The 18601-nt window shown below is 52.8% G+C and overlaps 1 long non-coding RNA gene across 1 annotated transcript; it reads left to right on the top strand.

Annotated features, from left to right (window-relative positions):
* The first annotated feature begins 3555 nt into the window (after positions 1-3555).
* On the top strand, positions 3556-4192 carry LOC135307286 (uncharacterized). Its single transcript, XR_010367990.1, has 3 exons — positions 3556-3843; positions 3932-4003; positions 4091-4192. It is a non-coding gene; the product is annotated as an uncharacterized LOC135307286 (long non-coding RNA).
* Positions 4193-18601: the final 14409 nt, after the last annotated feature.

Below are 18601 nucleotides of genomic sequence, written 5' to 3'. Positions count from 1 at the left end.
TTGATCTGTCGGAAGGTAGGAGGGCTCTGCAGGGAGACCTGGAATGGTTGGAGCGATGGGCAGAGTCCAGTGGGATGAAGCTCAGTAGATGCAAGTGCCCAGTCCTGCACTTTGGCCACAAGAAGCACCTGCAGTGTTCTAGGCTGGGGATAGTGTGGCTGGACAGTGGCCAGGCAGACAGGCACCTGGGGGCACTGGTCACAGCCAGCTGAACATGAGCCAGCAGTGTGGCCTGGTGGCCAAGGAGGCCAATGGCTCCTGGCCTGTGTCAGGAAGAGCGTGGCCAGCAGGAGCAGGGAGGTCATTCTGTGCCTGTAATTGGCACTGGTGAGGCCGCACCTCGAGTGCTGTGTCCAGTTCTGGGCCATCAGTTTGGGAAGGACATTGAGTCGCTCGAGCACATCCAGAGGGGGCAACGAGGATGGTGAGGGGCTGGGAGCACAAGCCCTGGTGAGGAATGACTGAGGGAGCTGGGGGTGTTTACCCTGGAGAAAAGGAGACTCCGAGGTGACCTTATCACTCCACAGCTCCCTGAAGGGTAGTTGTAGTCAGGTGGGGATGGTTTCTTTCTCCAGGCAGCGCTGACAGAACCAGAGGACACAGTCTCAAGCTGCATCAAGGGAAATGTCGGTTGGATATTAGGAAAATATTTTCCACAGAAAGTTTGATAAAGTTCTGGAATGGCCTGCCATGGGAGGTGGTGGAGTCACCATCCCTGGATGTGTTTAAAAAAAGACTGAATGTGGCACTGGGTGCCATGGTTTAGTTGTGGTGTTGGGACATGGGTTGGACTGGATGATCTTAAAGGTCTCTTCCAACTTGGTCATTCTGTGAATTCTGTATGAATTCTGAGCATCTCCAGGGACACAGCCTGGCCACCAATGTCAGCAGGTGAAAAATAAGGTTTCACTGAGGAATGGCCCTTTGATGAAGCAAAACATTTACAATCAGGGCAGTCCATTCATAGAGATGGGGGCACACTCTGGGGGTACAGCTGAGGCCATGAGCTCACAGCAGGGCTCTGGGGTCACAGCAGGCTGAGCTCACAGCAGGCCCTGAGGTCACAGAGGTGCCAGAGGTGCCAGAGCCCCGTGGTTGCACAGCAGCACAAGGAGCCAGCAGTCAGTCCCTGAGCACAACTGTTGCAGCAGCAGCAGCGGTGGCAGCAGCGGTGCTGACATTGGGACAGCGGTGTCGGGACAGCGGTGGCAGCAAGAGCTGCGGGACTGGCAGAGGGCAAGGCACCATGGCCCTTGCTCTGCGCCTCCTACTCCTGCTGCTCCTGGCCGTGGCCCTGCCTGCCAGGGCTGCCCAGGCTGCTCCGCTGCAAGCGCGGGGAGCAGGTGAGCCGGCAGCCTGGCTGCCCTTTCCCGGCACAGTGCTCCCTGCTCCCTGGGAAGCGCTGGGGATGGTTTTGCCCAGTGCTTTGGGGAGGGTTTCCTCTGTGGGAGGGAGACAGCACCCACGGGCCCTGGGCTGCTCCAGCCACCCCTCTAGGGACGTTCCAAAGGGCCTGCAAAGAGGCTGGAGAGTGACCAGAGCCAGCCGCTGTGCAGTTTTGGCCTTGTCTATTCACATCTGTCCCCCACGGCCTTACCCAACCGCCCTCCAGTGCCCAGTTCCCTAAGGCAGAAGGGGATCCCAGCACACATTGGATATGGTTCTGGTCTGTGTTCCATTCCAGATGTGGATCGTGACGTGGATTATTTGGAAATGCTGGTGAATGATGATTTGAAAACCAGGCCAGATGCTGGAGGCAAGTCCTCAATGTACCTTTCCTGACAGAATAATAGTGTCAATCCAGCAAGAGATTACTTGTAACATTTCCCATAAGTTCCTCTGAAGGTTGATGTATTCAGCAAACCTTGCCCTTCTGGAGCCCTGAGGGATCCCACAGGATCACTGTCAGTGGGAGGAAGGAGCATTTAGCTGTCCGTCTTCCTCCCGTGTGCAATGCCAGTGTGTCCTTCCATGTGCTCTGTGCAGCCACAGAGAAGAGAAGAGCAGAGAGGGAAGGGGCCGGGCCCAGGGCTGTGCCCCGGGGCTGAGCCTTGTGGGCAGCCTGAGGATCTCCTGCAGTGCCACAGCAGCTCTTCTGTCCTGCCTTTCTTTGCAGCTGAACCTGCTGGTGAAGGTGGTGCAGCTTCCCAAGCCACGTCCAGGTCTGAGCCCCTGGGAGATGCTGAGGGTAGGTCAAGGCCTTTCCCCTGGGAGAGCTGCCAGCTCAGAGCCCAAAGCTGGGCCAGGGGGGCATCGCTGCAGGTGCCAGCACAGAACCATGCACGTGTTTGCCCTCGCCCTGCGCGATCCCCTCACCGCTCCTGCGGCTCAGTGGTGCCCGTGCAGATCAGCAGAGATGGCAGAAGCTTCTGTGGCTAGAGCCCTGATTTTGTGAAATCGACTGGGAAATGGAACTATGTTGCTCTAAATTTCTCTGACAGGGAATTACCCAGCTACAGGTCACAAGAAACCCCATGAGCCATCCATAGTCAAGATGCCAGTACTGAAGGAAATGCAGCAGGCAGGACAAGGTGGGTGCATTTCCTTCTGCCTTCCCCTGGGACTCAGCAGCCGGGGCCTTTGGCTGCACATCTGGACACGCCGTGCCCGGCACAGCAGGAAGGGATCCTTGGCAGCCTCGCTGCCCCGCTGCTGCTTTCACGCCCTGCAGGGCTGCTTCCCAGCCTGGCCTGGCTGCAGCTTCTGCCCAGCCTCTGCAGGAAGGCATTTGGCATCAGCTGACAGGCAGCCCAAACTGCACCATGGGCCTGAGATTCCCTGCAATTTCTTGGTCTCTTGGGAGATCAGGAAGGGAACCTGTTTGGAGAAAGGAGGGCCCTGGTTCAGCATGAAGAGTCTGGCCATCTCCCGGAGCCTAACCCTTTGAAAAGCATTCCCTGTTGAAGATGCCACCTCCCCAGTAGGGAACAGCTCTATCTGATCCAGCTGTCCATTTCCTTTAACAAGCGATGGACCAAAAAGCTGTACTGAAGGTGGCATTTCCCGGGCTAAGTGGCGGCTCATTGGAATGCCCTGCAGGAAGGAAGGCAATGCCAGACACGGGCACAGGCACAGCAGGTAATTGCTGTGCCAGGCTCAGCCCTGGCCGGGGCTGTGTGGCAGCAGCTCTTCCCCCAGGGCCTGCCCTTGCCCAGCCTGGCAGCAGCCAAAGCTGGAGGTGCCTCGGCTTCCAGGCCTCTGGAGCTGGTTCAGAGCCCCGGGGAAACGGGACTGGTGCAGCAACGTCCCTGGCGCTGCAGCTGCTGCGGAGCTGGCCCTGAGTGCCCAGAGGCCCAAGGCACAGGAGCAGCCCCGAGCGGGAGCCCTGCCACCAGCCCAGGGCCAGAGCCAGCCCTGGCTCCCAACTGGGCAGGGGCTGCGCTGGGTCCTGACAGGGCCTGAGCCTGTCCCCTGGGGCTGGGGGAGCTGTCACGGGGCAGGGAGTGGTGAAATGAGTGACACCTGTGGCATGGCCGCCTGTAGTTTTTCTCAGGCCTTTAGGGAGGGTTTCTGCAGTGGAAATGAGAGAGTCTTGCAAGACCCTGGGGTGTTCCCCCACCTTTCCAGGGATGTTTCCCAGGGCCTGAAAAGAGTCTGGAGTGTGACCAGGAGCCAGCCCAGAGCTCCCCAGGCTGCTGTGCATCTTTGGCTTTATCCATTCACATCCGACTCCCACAAACTTACCTGACCCCCTTGCAGTGCCCAGTTCCCTGAGGCAGAAGGGGACTCCAGCGCACCATGGAAATGGTTCTTATCTCTGCTCCCTTCTAGATGAGGTGTCTGGGAAGACTTCTCCATTAGCTTGGCTGCATAAAGTGTTGGTCCTATCTGAGCCCCTCTCAGGTATGTTCTCAGTGTGCCACCAAGGAATAATTGCTGACAACCTGGCAGGAATCAGGTGACAGAAGCTTCTGTGGCTGTTGTGTTACAGGTGTGCCTGCAGGGAGGATTTCTCCAGCTCCTTTGGTGATTTCTACACAGAAGCCTGGCTCCCATCGCAGGGGTGAGTGGTGTGTCCCTGCTGACCCCACAGGCTGAGCCCTGCTTTTGTGGGATCCGTTCCTGGGAAACGAAACTCTATTGCTCTAAGGTCCTCCGAGGGGAAAGCACAAAGGCAAAGGACACCAGAAAGCCCATGAGCCATCCAAAAACATGAGGCAAATGCTGAAAGAATTGCTGCAGGCAGGACAAGGTGGGTGCATTTCCCTTATGCTTCCCCTGGGACGCAGCAGCCGGGGGCATTGGCTGCACATCTGGGCACGCCGTGCCTGGCACAGCAGGAAGGGATCCATGGCAGCCTCGCTGCCCCGCTGCTGCTGCTGCTGCTTTCACGCCCTGCAGGGCTGTTTCCCAGCCTGGCCTGGCTGCAGCTTCTGCCCAGCCTCTGCAGGAAGGCATTTGGCATCAGCTGACAGGCAGCCCAAACTGCACCATGGGCCATGCCCACCCTGAGATCCCCTGTAATTTCCCGGTGTTCAGGCAGATCAGAAGGGGCAGCTGTTTGAAGAAGTCAGGGCCCTGGCCTACCCAAATAGTTTATATGATTTCCTGTTCCATATCAAAGTGCTTGGCAAGCATTCCCTCCTGAAGACGCCCCCTCCCGTCTCTTTATTGATTTCATGTGGTCCAGCTGTACACTTTTCTTTCTCCAGAGAAGGACAAAAAAGCTGTGCGGAAGGCGGCGTTTCCCAGAGGAAGCAGTGGCTCCATGCCAGCCTCTGCTGCAGGAAGGGAGGCGATGCCAGGCACAGGCCCAGGAGGTAATTGCTGTGCCTCTGGGCCTGAGCCCTGCTGAGGCTTGAGCTGCCCTCTCTGCTGCCTGGCAGTGCGGGCACAGCCCGGACAAGACTGGCACAGCCCAGGGGAATTATCCCGAGCAGGCTCAGGGCACTCGGGTACTGAGCAGTCCTGCTGGGGTCCCTCCATGGGAGACACTTCCTGAAACCTGGCAGTGACTGCATGGGGTGCCCATGGTGGGGAAAGGGGAGAGGGGGAGAGCAAGGCTCCAGTGTGTCCTGTAAGGGCCTGGCTATGTGCCCTTGGGCTGTGGGAGCTGTGCCAAGAGAGGGAGGGAGGGAGAGAGGGACTGCAGGAGGGAAGGAGGTAGGAGTGGTTCTGGCACTACATACTGCAGTTATCCCCAGGAATTTAGGGAAGTCTCCCTTGGTGGGGAGGGAGAGAGCCCCAGGGCCCTGGGCTGCTCCAGCTGCCCCTCTAGGGATGTTGCACAAGGCCTAGAGGGGGCAAAGATTGTAAAGGGTGTGGAGATTAACCAGGAGTCAGCCCAGAGCTCCCCAGGTCCCTGTGCAGCTTTGGCCATGGCCACTCACATCTGACTCCCACGACCTTACCCGACCCCCTTGCAGTGCCCAGTTCCCAAAGGCCAAAGGGGAACCCAGCAGAGCATGGAAGCAGTTCCGTTTTATGCTCCCTTCTAGACTGGGATGGTGACATGGATTCCATGCTTGTCTTTCTGGATGAGAGTTTGAAGACCTCGGCAGATGGTGGAGGCAAGTTCGCAAAGTCCCTTTTTACTTAGAGAATAATCAGTGTCAGTGTGGCGAAAAGGTCACACTTGTCCCACTTTCCTTAAGAGTAGGAAGGTTGTTGAATTCTGGAAGCCTTGCCCTGCTCCCATCTGGAGCCCTGAAGGATCCCACAGGATTGCTGTCAGTGGGAGGAAGGAGCATTTAGCTGTCCATCTTCCTCCCATGTGCAATGCCAGTGTGTCCTTCCGTGTGCTCTGTGCAGCCAGGGAGAAGGGCAGAGAGGGAAGGGGCTGGGCCCAGGGCTGTGCCCCAGGGCTGAGCCTTTGGCAGCTCCTTTGCCAGCCCCAGGGAGCCTGAGCTGCTCCTGCTGCCACTGCCAAGCCCTGGCCCTGCCCGGGGCTGGCTTTAGAGCTGCTGGCAGCTCCAGGGAGTCCTTTCTGCCCCGACTGCCCTGCAAGGGGCTCCTTCTATGCCAGTGTGGGGCCACTGCAGGCACGAGGTCCCCCTGCCCCTGCTCCTGAGTGGAAGGCAGAGCTGAGGGAGTGCCTTGGAGGGCATCAATCACCCAGGTGCCCTCACTGCCACTTGGTCCTGAAGGAGAATCTTCAGCAGGCTCACAGAAGCTGTTCTGTCCTGCCTTTCTTTGCAGCTAACCCGGTTGGTGAAAGTGATCTGGCTTCCCAACCCACGTTCAGGAATGAGCCTCTGGGAGATGCTGAGGGTAGGTCAAGGCCTTTCCCCTGGAAGAGCTGCCAGCTCAGAGCCCAAAGCTGGGCCAGGGAGGCAGCGCTGCAGGTGCCAGCACAGAACCATGCACGTGTGTGCCCTCGCCCTGCATGATCCCCTCACCACTCCTGCGGCTCAGTGGTGCCTGTGCAGATCAGCAGAGATGGCAGAAGCTTCTGTGGCTGTTGTGTTCCAGGTGTGTCTGCAGGGAGGACTTTACCAGGTCCATTGGTGGATGTTGCACGCAGGCCCAGCTCCTGTCGCAGGGGTGAGTGGTGTCTGCCTGATGAGCCCACAGGCTGAGCCCTGCTGTTGTGGGACCCATTCCTGGGAAATGGAAATATTTCTCTTAAGGTCCCCTGAGAATGGAGAAGAAACTTAGAGGAGACACTAAGTCCCTGGAGGCATCCAAGCACATGGAGAATATGATGAGTGATCTGGAGAGACGTGGTGGGTGCATTTCCCTCATGCTTCCCATGGGACTCAGCAGCCGGGGGCTTTGGCTGCACATCTGGACACGCCGTGCCCGGCACAGCGGGAAGGGATCCATGGCAGCCTCGCTGCCCCGCTGCTGCTTTCACGCCCTGCAGGGCTGCTTCCCAGCCTGGCCTGGCTGCAGCTTCTGCCCAGCCCCTGCAGGAAGGCATTTGGCATCAGCTGACAGGCAGCCCAAACTGCACCATAGGCCTGAGATCCCCTGTGATTTCCCAGTCTCTGGGTAGATGCAGAGAGGCAGCTCTTTGCAGGAGGGAGGGCCCTGGAGCAACTCCAAAACGCTGGGCATTTTCCTTGTCCTTATCCATGTCTTTGACTAGTATTGCCTGCAGCAGAAAGGCACAGCACAGAGGAATTACAGTGTGCAGGCTCAGGGGTTCGGGTACTGAGCAGTCCTGTGCCAAGGGGTGGCAAGGAGCCTGCAGGCCCCAGCTCTGGGGGAAGCAGGGAGTGAGAACGTCCTGCCCGTATCCACCGTGCTGCCAGCTCAGCAGTGCAGCTCAGCACAGGCTCATGCTCCCCATTGCTCCCACAGATGCAGCCGGCCCCACAACACGTGCTGACAACATCTGGGAAAGCACGAGAAGAGTTTTCTGCTGGGGAACACTGTGTTTGAAGAAGATGATGGCCATTGTGGCTGGTGCTGCACTTTGCCTGATGATGTGCTGTGCCGCAATCTGGTATTGCTGGAAGAGAACCTGGTGAGTGTTGTGCTGATCTCTAGCTCAAACAGCTTCCTTTAAAGGCTGCTCATAGTCAGGGAACATTCCCAGAGAGCCTGGGGTGGAGTTGTTGCCAGTCCTTGGTTCTCCAAATAACTCTGCTGAGGGTTCTGCTGCTGCCCTGTGCTTCCATTGGCCTCTCAATTGCTGGGCCTTGTCCTGGGGCCCCGCTGGGGCTGCAGCCAGAGCTGGCTCCCACTGAGGCTGCCTGGCCAAGAGCAGCCCCAGGGGCACGGGGCAGAGGCAGAGGGAGGTGGGGAGGAGAAAGAGCAGGGCTGAGGTTGCCCTTGAAAGGCAGAGGCGCTCTGGGGCCCGCTCCTGGCCAGGGACCCTGCCCAGAGCCGTGCCTGCTGGCTGGGGCCTTGAGGGGCAGCTGTCCAGCTGGGCCCAGCTGTGCCAGCAGCTCCAGCCGTGCTGGGGAGCCTTGCCAGCTCTGGGCCCTGCTGTGCACCAGGCTCCCTGTGTGCCACTGGCAGCTGGGGCCTCAGCCACCTCCTCTCTCTGCACAGGCGTCTCATTGAAGAAAAACTGAAAGCTGCTGGCTGGACACAAGATCTCTACTGCTGGAAGAGCAACAGCAGCTTGTCTGATTCGGACGAGTTTTCATTTTACCACTTCCCAGCTCTACGGTGATTTGAGGCCCCCTCCTTCCAGGGCTGAATGTGAAAGCCCCCAGGAAAGGCTGTGGGAAGTTCTCAAGTGAATATTGACTGAGAGCTTCCAATATCATCTTCCAAATTTTAAAAATAGTTTTAGAATCCTGTTAAGGCAACCTTATTTTCTATTCGCTTTTCATTTTTAGAAATATTTAGAAATATTTCTTGTAGAGACAAATCCCCAATGTTTCTTCCCCGCTTCCACAGTAGTGTTTTTGAAAGTAGTGTTACAGTTCTGGAAAGTTTTTTTGCACTTATACAATAAAAATAAAATAAAATGGCATTTCAGTGGTAATCTTTACTCTGCAAAGAACTAAGACACCCTAAGACACCCAGCCTGCTGCAGAGGCAAAGATCTTTTCCCACGGGAACTTTGTACCTAGTCACAACCAAGTCACGAAAAACCTTTTCCCAGATATTTCCTGGGATTCTTGACCAGCTTACCTCTTAGTCTTCAGAGGCAAACTTTGAGCACAGTGGGAATCTCTTCAAGTCACCATCTTTGTTTGCTTCTGCAAGAACTGCCTCAGTTCCAGAGCAGGGGCTTCTCTCAGCTTCCAGCTGCCCCCAGGCTCTCCTCCCGGCCTGCTGGGCTTTGTTGGCTGACACAGCCTGTGCCAAGGGCCGGCAAGGTGCCTGCAGGCCCCAGCTCTGGGGGAAACAGAGGACGTCCTGCTCGTATCCACCGTGCTGCCAGCTCAGCAGTGCAGCACAGCACGGGCTCACGCTCCCCATCACTCCCACAGATGCAGCCGGCACCACAACACGTCTTCCCCATGCCCAGAAGGGAATTGGTTTCTGCCAGGGAACACACAGCTGGCTGGAGTTAATGACAAGCTTGGCTTTTCTATGGCATGCAGGGGATTAGGGGACCCCTGTAAGGATGGCACTTGGCCGGGGTCCCTCATGAGGCACACGAGCTGGACTGGGGTTTTGTAGGTGTTGGGTTTTGCAGGAAGGCATGCAGGGCTTTGTGTCCTTTGTAAGTGGTGCATGTGGCTGGGGTTCCTCGTGAGGTTCTTAGGGGATTTGAGATCTCTTCTGAAATGAATGGGCAGGAGATCTTTCTCCTTTTTAATGCCTTTATTAAAAAGAATCAGCTCAGGTGGGGAGAAATCAAAGGGTCGTGCCCACACCGCCGGTGCTCCCAGGAGTGGCCCGGAGAAGGAGGATGATGCAGCTGTGTCCGCTGGTCTGCAGGCAGAGCTGGGGATTCCGTCCTCACCAGAGATTAGGAGATTCCGCCTTTTCGGTCCAACACCTCGGGTCCTCTCTCTAGTCAACACCCTTTCAGGTTAGGGTGAGAAACAAAAAGGATCCAAGCAGGCACTGGACTATGCTCCCATCCTTACATATCACCTAGGTCCCCTAGTTCTATGTTGGCTCGTTATTTTTAGGGGTTTTCCTGGAAAACTGCAAAATTTGGTGCAATGCATTTCTCATCTGCATACTAGCTCTGATGCCTCTCCCATTCTCCTGGTACCTGCAGGGTCCCTGTGTCACTCCCTGGCAAGCCTCAGGGGGACAATGGTTAATCACCAACCATTAACAGGTAATTGAAGAAGAACTCTTAACAATGAAGCTAACTTAACAGCAACTGGTCCAACTTGTTTTAACTCTGCAACCTGAAAAAAAATAGATAACTTTTTATTCATAACAGTCCCCCCTCTTTTTCTTTGATCAGGCTTAAGCTTAAGCTTGCATCAACTTACAATTTTTGGCTCATTAACATAGAATTTCCTATCTTTTTTTGTACTGATTATAAATTTCCGGAGCACTCTGGTGATCCACCCAACTTCATTACTTTTTTTTTCCAGTTTAATCTCTTTAGAGATCCTTAGGTTATTCTGTACAGCAGATGTCACTATTTTAATTAAACAGGGAAATAAGAACGAACTAACAAGTATACACACAGTGAAGGTTATAGTTTTCTAACTTTTTTTGAACGTCCATAGATTATCCCACCAACTGGAATCAAGAAATGAAGGAGTCCTTTTTTGATTTCTTACCTATGCCAGTTTTCTTATTTCATTTAAGATGTCTCTCATGACTGCTCCAGTTAATTTGATTTGATAAATTACTGTTTTGGTTTGGGTGAGTTGGTCATTAATGTGATTAAGAGCTTATGTGGTCTGATTCGATATTATCTCTAATATTGCTTGTAGCTTCATAAGTTGGTTTAATATATATCACTTTTTCAATTTGGTTTTTCTTAAATCATCATATATAGGGACTGTGTACTTGATCCAGATTCTTTGGGTAATATAAAGAAAGCTTGTTTTATAATTCTAATGATGCAACTGCCAGACCAGTCTCTTGGCAATTCAGTGGATGCTGTGGTACCATTGACCCAAAACAGGTGTTTAGGGGTCTCCCGAAATATATTAGTTTTTGTTGTGCCCTCCCAATATTTAGAAATACCTTTTCCTCTGACCAGATTTACCAGGCTTGCTTCAGTAGTATCACGTTCAAAGCACCACCAGGCCTCTTCTACAGGGTGCTCTCCCAGGAGTGGCTGCCTAAATGTGGCAGTGTTCTGGGCTGTGTAATATATTTTCTTATTCTCTTGATAAAGGATCAATTGGGAGAGGTTAACACAATTATAGTTTAAATTGGTGTGGACTCTCAGCAAGGAACTTACTTCTTTCTCATAGAGAGGTTGGTAGCGCTCACTGCACGGCTCTCTTGGGCTCCCCAGAGCACCACCAGCAGTCAGAGCCATCGCTACTACCCTTCCCAAGAGTCCGGTATGGGTCATCTTGCACATCCTGCCCACCTGGCCTTGCCTCTTGAGGAGTTTACTGAGAAGAAGTTTCCAAGCTCTTTAGAGTCTCTTGCTCCTCTGGGTAAACCTCTCTTGATCTGTCCCTGCTAATTTGGTCTCTCCTAGGGGAGCATTCTGCAGAAGATTAATCCAGAGTCTTTGCTACTAAGTTGGGAAGACTTCACCAGAATTACTTATTAACAATTTTTAACTTTTACAAATTTCTTAAAACACTTTAAGACATGTTATGATTCTAAACTTTTTCTTATGCAGTTCATCAGTCTTTTGGAGTGTCAACTTTAAGTCATTTGGTCTTTTTATAATAGTATATTCAGCTGAATTAACTCCTGCTGTGGTTGAATCCTGTCCTGAGCTAGAGTGTGAGGGTGGTGTGGAATCTGGTCCAATACCAGAGGGAGACACTGACCAATCTTGTCCAATGCTCGGGGGTGGGACTGGTCCTTTAATTCTCGTCATGTGGGTCTAACCTTTTTCTCTGGTCTGCACAGCAGAATTAGTGATGACTAGTACCTGGAAGGGACCTTCAAATTTAGGCACTAGTGGTTCACTATTCCAGGATTTTATCAAAACCCAATCTCCTGGGTTGATGTCATCTGCTTTTGTGTCAAGAGGGGAGGTTTGAGGGAGGTATCCTTTTTTTATTCTAAGTCCTTCTAGGGTTCTTCCAATGACTTCTAAATATTTTCTGGTAGCTTCTTCTCCTTCCAGATAGTCTCCTGTGCTACAGGGTGTTAACAAGAATGGCAGTCCAAACATCATTTCATAAGGTGAAATCCCTATATCAGACCGGGGTCTTGTTCTGATGCGCAAAAGCGCTAGGGGCAAACACTTTAGCCAGTTCATTTTTGTTTCTTCGATCGATTTAGTTAATACTAATTTTTGAGAGTTTTGTTCCTTCGTTCCACCCTCCCAGAACTCTGGGGTTGCCATGGACTATGCAATCTCCATTTTATTCTTAAGGCTTCAATTATATTTTGCAATGTTTGGGCTACAAAAGGTGGACCTCGGTCGGACTCTATGGTATTCACCATTCCCTTCTGGTTCACTTTTTGGAAAATTAAACACTCTTTTGTAATTGCTTTTGCTAGGTCATATACACTTATGCACAGGTTCTTTCTTAGGAAATAATCACATAGTCTTTGGACTCCCCAATGGGTTAATATATGTAATTTTTTTGGCACCATCCGAGCAAGTGCTTTGTTTAGAAACACCCGTCCGTCCGATGTTAACCACTGCCCCCGTTGCCCTTGATATAACTTTAAATCTTTAATTTTTTTTTTCACAAGATATGGGTTCTTCTCTTCTTTTTCCCTACTCAGGTGTGGTTTTTGCTTTAAAAACTTTTACTGAATCCCCTGGTTCTAAAGCTGCTTCCTTTGCTCTCTTGATCAGCTAGCAAAGGTTTCACAAATTTAGGCTGAACAGTTTGGGGGTCCAGTTGCTCCACAGTAACAGCAGCAGCTTTCACTCAAAGGGACTTGAGGCTTCTCCATTCCTCCTGTCCCTGACAGTACTGGCCTGTCCTTGCCTGCTCCTGGTGGTGGACTCTCCCACTCTTTGTTACCTTGGACTGTGGGATAGAGTTGCTTGCCCCCACACTTTCTCTGGCTATAGCAACCATGATCCTTGCTTTGGCCCTTGCTTTTTCTTCTTCCCTCCTTAAATACACCACCAATGCTTCCCTCACTAACTCATTAATGTCTTTCTCTGGCCAATCTTCAATCTTTTCCAGTTTTCTCCGTATATCAGGCCAAGATTTCGTAACAAACTGGACCTTTAATTGCACTTCACCCTCTTTGGTGTCTAGGTCTGTTCTGGAGTACAATTGAAAATTCCGCTTTAGGCGATTAAGCCAAGTAGCAGGAGTTTCATCCTTCTCTTGTGCGCCCTCAAATGCCAATTTTGTTTTAGTTCCTTTGGGAACTGATTCTCTGATCCCTCGAATTATCAGAGACCTGGACTCCATCATGGCTTTCCTCCCTTCCTCCTGATTAGGGCTCCAATTGGGATCCACTAGTGGCAATTTGTCTTCACCTGATGGCACTTGGGGTCCTGGACGGTTATCTTTTTCCCAAATTCTTATGCTAGTGGGTCTAATCATTCGGGACTCTTCTGGGGAAAATAATATATTTAGAATGGAATTCATCTCCCCCAAGTGTAGATATTTGGACCTAAGAACTGATCTGCTTGGTTAGCAATGCCCACGGGGTCTTCAACTAAATTCCCTAACTCCTTCTTGAATGCTCTCACCTCAGAAGCAGTTAGAGGAGTGTTTACAAAACCAACACCTCCTGCTATTCCTCCTATAGGAACTTCTCTAAGGGGAAAAAGTCTCTCTACCTTGGAGGTCCTGGATCGGGTACCGCAGTGTGGCCAATCTTCAGACACAAAATTACTCATTTGAGGGGTATTAGCATTAACCTGGACCTGCTGTAGGCCAACAGCTGTACCTGGTGATAAGAGGTTACCAGGTAAGGAGGCATTTGTCTCCCAGTTAGGAGGAGGTGGAGGGACAGCAGTAGGAGGGGGAGAAGAGCTTGAGTGCATGTTAGGTGGAGCTGCAGAAGGGGTGGAGCATGCAGCAGGTGGAGTAGGTATCAGTGGTGGTGCAGAAGCAGCTAAAGGAGTCAGAGGGGGTGGTGAGGGAATGGCTCCCATGGCTGCTGGGGGAAGAGCCGGATCTGCTATTTGAGGTGCCCGAAGGAGAGGATTATAAGGTGGAGGGGCATCAGGAGGCAAGTAGTCTAGGGGGTCCCACCTTTTGGCAATCTCTTTAACTTCAGCATTCACTCTTTCATTCCCCTCTTTCTTGCTCTGCACTTTACAAATTTGCACTCCTTCATTCTTTATAGTATTCAAACAACAAGCTAAATATAACAATTGCTCAGGATCAGTATCCTCTTGAGATGTCAGATACTGACTCAGTTGTTGACACATCCACTTGTCTTTTGTCCCACACCACAGCCATCCTCCTTGCACATCTAATTCTGGCCACACTACTAGACAATAGTGAATCATCTTAAATTTATCTAATCCCTCTGTGGCTTCTGTGGAGTCTCATCTCTCTAATAGTTTACCTAGGGGACTGTTGGGAGGTATATTCCTCAGGCTCTGGCCACTTTTCTTACTATTGCACCCTCCCTATTTTTTCGGCCTCAAAAAAACGCACAAAGATGCCTTTAGTTTAAAGGAAATATATCTTATTTAAGAAGTCCCGACCTCCTCTGCCGAAACTCCAATTTCTCGGACCCTTTTTCGTCAGTGCTTTGTTGAGACCTTGGCCTCTCTTGCCAAGACTCAACAAATAAAACAAAAAAAATCCTTGAGACCCTGGTCTCTGAGGCTGTATGCCTGACCTCCTTCGTCAGGACTTAGAGAGATCTCAGCCTCCCTCACCAAGACTCAACGAACAAACAAAACAAAAAAAAAACCCTCGAGACCCTGGCCTCTGAGGTTGTATGCCTGACTTCCTTCGTCAGGACTTTGTTTGCCTGCAAGACTTTTAGACTTGCCCGAATCCTTCTCGGGACTTGTGAGTTTGCCTAACCTCTCTTGTCAGGACTTAAAACAAAAGTATTGCCTGATTTTCAGTTTGCCTGACCTTCCCCTATCAGGACTTACGCTTCAGGGCTTGAAAAAATTCGAGATAGGCTTCCTCTGCTAGACCTCATGCCTGACCTCCATCGTCAGGACTTAAAAACAAAACTGCCTGATTTTCTAAATCACCTAACTTCCTTCGTTAGGACCTGTAACAGGACTTTTGGGGTGCATGCCACTCACACAACTATTTCCTCCGCACGCCCGGAGGGGGGTCCTCTTTACCCCTTTGGAGGCGCCTCAATCACCAGTTCCACTCGCTTCCCCCTGTTCCCGGCCGGCCCCCTCGCGGGGGTGCGGAACCGCGGTACTGAGGGGTCCTCGCTCGCTTCGAGGGGCCGAGCTGCCGGCCCTCGTCTCACTCACACACACTCGCTCGCCTCCCTCTCCCGCCGCCGGATACTCTCACCAGTCCGGCGCTGCTCCGTGTCACTGTCCCAAGCAAATCTTCTCTGGTCCTGATATCCAGCTGTCCTGCAGATCCAGGCGGCCGTCCCAGTCCTGGTGTCCTTTTCAGGTGTGGCTATCCCGGACAAACCACCAAGCTGAAATGAATGGGGCAGGAGATCTTTCTCCTTTTTAATGCCTTTATTAAAAAGAATCAGCTCAGGTAGGGAGAAATCGACGGGTTGCGCCCACGCCGCCGTTGCTCCCAGGAGTGGCACGGAGGAGGAGGATGATGCAGCTGTGTCCGCTGGTCTGCAGGCAGAGCTGGGGATTCCGTCCTCACCAGAGATTAGGAGATTCCGCCTTTTCGGTCCAACACCTCGGGTCCTCTCTCTAGTCAACACCCTTTCAGGTTAGGGTGAGAAACAAAAAGGATCCAAGCAGGCACTGGACTACACTCCCATCCTTACACATCACCTAGGTCCCCTAGTTCTATGTTGGCTCGTTATTTTTAGGGGTTTTCCTGGAAAACTGCAAAATTTGGTGCAATGCATTTCTCATCTGCATGCTGGCTGATGCCAGTACCATTCTCCTGGTACTTGCAGGGTCCCTGTGTCATTCCCTGGCAAGCCTCAGGGGGACAGTGGTTAATCACCAACAATTAACAGGTAATTGAAGAAGAACGCTTAACAATGAAGTTAACAGCAACTGATCCAACTTGTTTTAATTCTGCAACCATAAAAAAATAACATTTTATTCATAAGATCTTCTGTGGCGTACAGGTGACTGGAGACATCCGTAAGGCTGGCAGAGGCTTGAGTTCCTCGTGATGAACGTGGCAGCTTAGTGCTTGCCGTCAAGGCCTGGAGAGGAGCTGAGTCCTTCCTAAGGTGGGCAGGAGGCTGGGCTCTTTTGTGAGGCACACGAGGCTGCCCTGGGGTCTCGGCATTGGTGAGCACGGATTCCCGGAGAGGCACGCAGGGATATTTTGGGCTCTCTGCTGAGGGGTGCAGGGATCCCTCATGAGGCACAAAGGAGTATTGATGGTCTCTACTAAGGTGTGCAGGGATCCCTGATGAGATGTGCAGCGGGGTTTTTCAGTCGCCTCAGCGCAGCAAAGGGCCACTCTGGGTGGAGGGTGTGCAAAGTGGGCAGAAAGCTTCCTGCCAAGCCTTGTGGCCGGCGGGCGGGCGGAGCCCATCCTTGGGGGTCGGGCGGGGCCTCTGGAGCCGCCGCGCCCTTGTCGGGCAGGTCCCGGCCCCGGCGGGGAAGGGCCGCGGCCGCGGGCTCCGGCGGCACTGCCGAGCAGCGGCGGAGGCACACCAAGCTCCCCGCTCCGGCCTGGCCCTGTGCTGCAGCCCAGCACAGGGACAGCCACGGCCGCTCCCTGCGCCACAGGCGGCACCGGGGCTGCAGCTGAGGCCGTGCCTGCTGCCACTGAGGAAGGAGCTCCTTGCAATGCCCGCTTCCCTAAAGCACGTGGGCAAGCCAGCACGGCATGGAGATGCTTCTGAACTGTGCTCCCATGGACACTGGGATCAAGAGATGGATTGACTGGAAGTCCTGGCTGTGAGAAACAAGGGCCAGGAGACCTGCTCCTTTAAAAAGGCCTTTATTAAGAACAGCTCTTGGGTGGGGAACCCGAGCGGTCGCGCACACAGCCACTGCTCCCACAGGACGACGCTGAGGAGGAGGAGTGCAGCTTTGTCTCTCGGCAGAGCTGGGGCTTCCGTCCTCACCAGAGTCCTCAGGAAGACAATGTTGGCTCATAGTCTATGGGTGTCATCCCGACTGAGTACTCCTCAAGTCACGGTGACAGGACGGAATCCGGCTCTGTAAATGGTGGATGATTCCTGGTAGTGCAGCCTGTTTAAAACCATAGTTTATGGGCTGGTTTGTTGTTTTTGAGAGAGTTCATACCATACCAACAGCTCCTCATTAAATTCAGTCCAGGTGCTAGTCCCTCTGGGAGCAGGGAAAGTGGTTCCTGACCTCATGGAAAGGGATACAGGTACAGGGGTGCAAGTCCTTCTGGGAGCAGGAGTAGTGGTTCCCCACAGAAAGGGATACAAACACAGGGTTACAAATACAGGGTAAGACAGTAACACTTAACAATGGCAAACCAAGTACATTCAACAACAGACTAACACTTCCAGTTAAGATCCTATTAACTTTATCAATTTTATCAACATTAATTACCAATTGCCACCCTGGAATAAGAACTCCCATCTCCACTGTTACACTTCTTACACTGGCCAGTCACAGTGTGAAGATCATGCTGCGTGCTGGAGGCAACTTTTCCATGCCCCTTTCCTGACAGAACAATCACAGATTAGCTATTGTGGCCAAGAGCAGCCCCAGGGGCACGGGGCAGAGGCAGAGCAAGGTGGGGAGGAGAAAGAGCAGGGCCGAGGTTGCCCTTGAAAGGCAGAGGCGCTCTGGGGCCCGCTCCTGGCCAGGGACCCTGCCCAGAGCCGTGCCCTGCTGCCCGGGGCCTTGAGGGGCAGCTGTCCAGCTGGGCCCAGCTGTGCCAGCAGCTCCAGCCGTGCTGGGGAGCCTTGCCAGCTCTGGGCCCTGCTGTACACGAAGCTCCCTGTGTACCACTGGCAGCTGGGGCCTCAGCCACCTCCTCTCTGCACAGGAGCACCTCTGGAACTTCACAAGACCGGCCAAAGGCCTCAGTCATGGAGAACTGGGCCTGTCATCTTGCATCTCCGTGCCAGTGCCCGTTGTCCCTGCCACGGCTGCATGACCAGCTTATTGCTGGGCACGCGCTGCTGCCACCACCACCCAGAACAGGAGCCTCTGTCCCCAAAGGTGCTGGCCCTGGTGTCCAGCCAGGACAGGTGGTGCAGCCCTCCTGCCAGGGAAGGGCCTGAGCCCAGCAACATCTTTGGGCTTCAGCTCAGGTGTCTGTGTGCTACCACCAGCACTGGCTGAGCTGATTGTCTGGGCACAGCCAGGGGTGGGCAGGCAGCAGCCACACAAGGGACTCCTGAGAAAAAGTGACACCATTTGGTCTTTGTTTTACATTTTTACACATTACAAATTTTTAGAAATACTCCCAAATATTTTTCATAGGAAAAAATCCCCAAATATTTATTACATTTTTCCACGGTCGTTTAGGATTTTTCAAAGTACTTTTAGAATTAGAAAAATTTAGAACACTTTTACACTTGTAGAATAAAAAATAAAATTGCATTTAATAGGTAATTCTCACTCTAAGAAGAATTAAGTCATCACAAGACACCCAGCCTACTGGAGAGGCTCTTTTCTCACTGGACATTTGTACCCAGTGACAACAACCAACTTAAAACCTTTTCCCTGATATTTTCTGGGATTTCTGATAAGCTCACCTCTCCATCTTCAGAGGCAAACGTTGAGCCCAGTGGGCATCTCCTGCAGTGCAGGAGGGCCTCTGTGTGCCAGCTGCAACTGGGGCCTCAGCCACCTCCTGTCTCAACCGGTGTCCATCTGCAGCTTTACAGGAAGGGCCAAACACCTCAGTCTGGGACACCTGGAGCAGACATTTCCCATCTGCATCCCCATGTCCGATGTCCCTGTGCCAGCTGCTTTAACAGCTTGTTGCCATGCAGATGCTGCCTCCAGCCAGACAAGGTCCTCTCCCCCTGAAGGCACTGGCCCTGCTCTCTGGCCCCTACTGAAGGTGGGCAGGGCTTGGCCCAGCTCTTCTCTTGCACTACAGAGATGGAGCTGTCACCCCAGTGTGTGGGTGGTAGCAGC

This window comes from Passer domesticus, chromosome 9, assembly GCF_036417665.1.
Source record: "Passer domesticus isolate bPasDom1 chromosome 9, bPasDom1.hap1, whole genome shotgun sequence".
Lineage (NCBI taxonomy): Eukaryota > Metazoa > Chordata > Aves > Passeriformes > Passeridae > Passer > Passer domesticus.
This window is presented reverse-complemented; position numbering and strand designations above follow the sequence as displayed.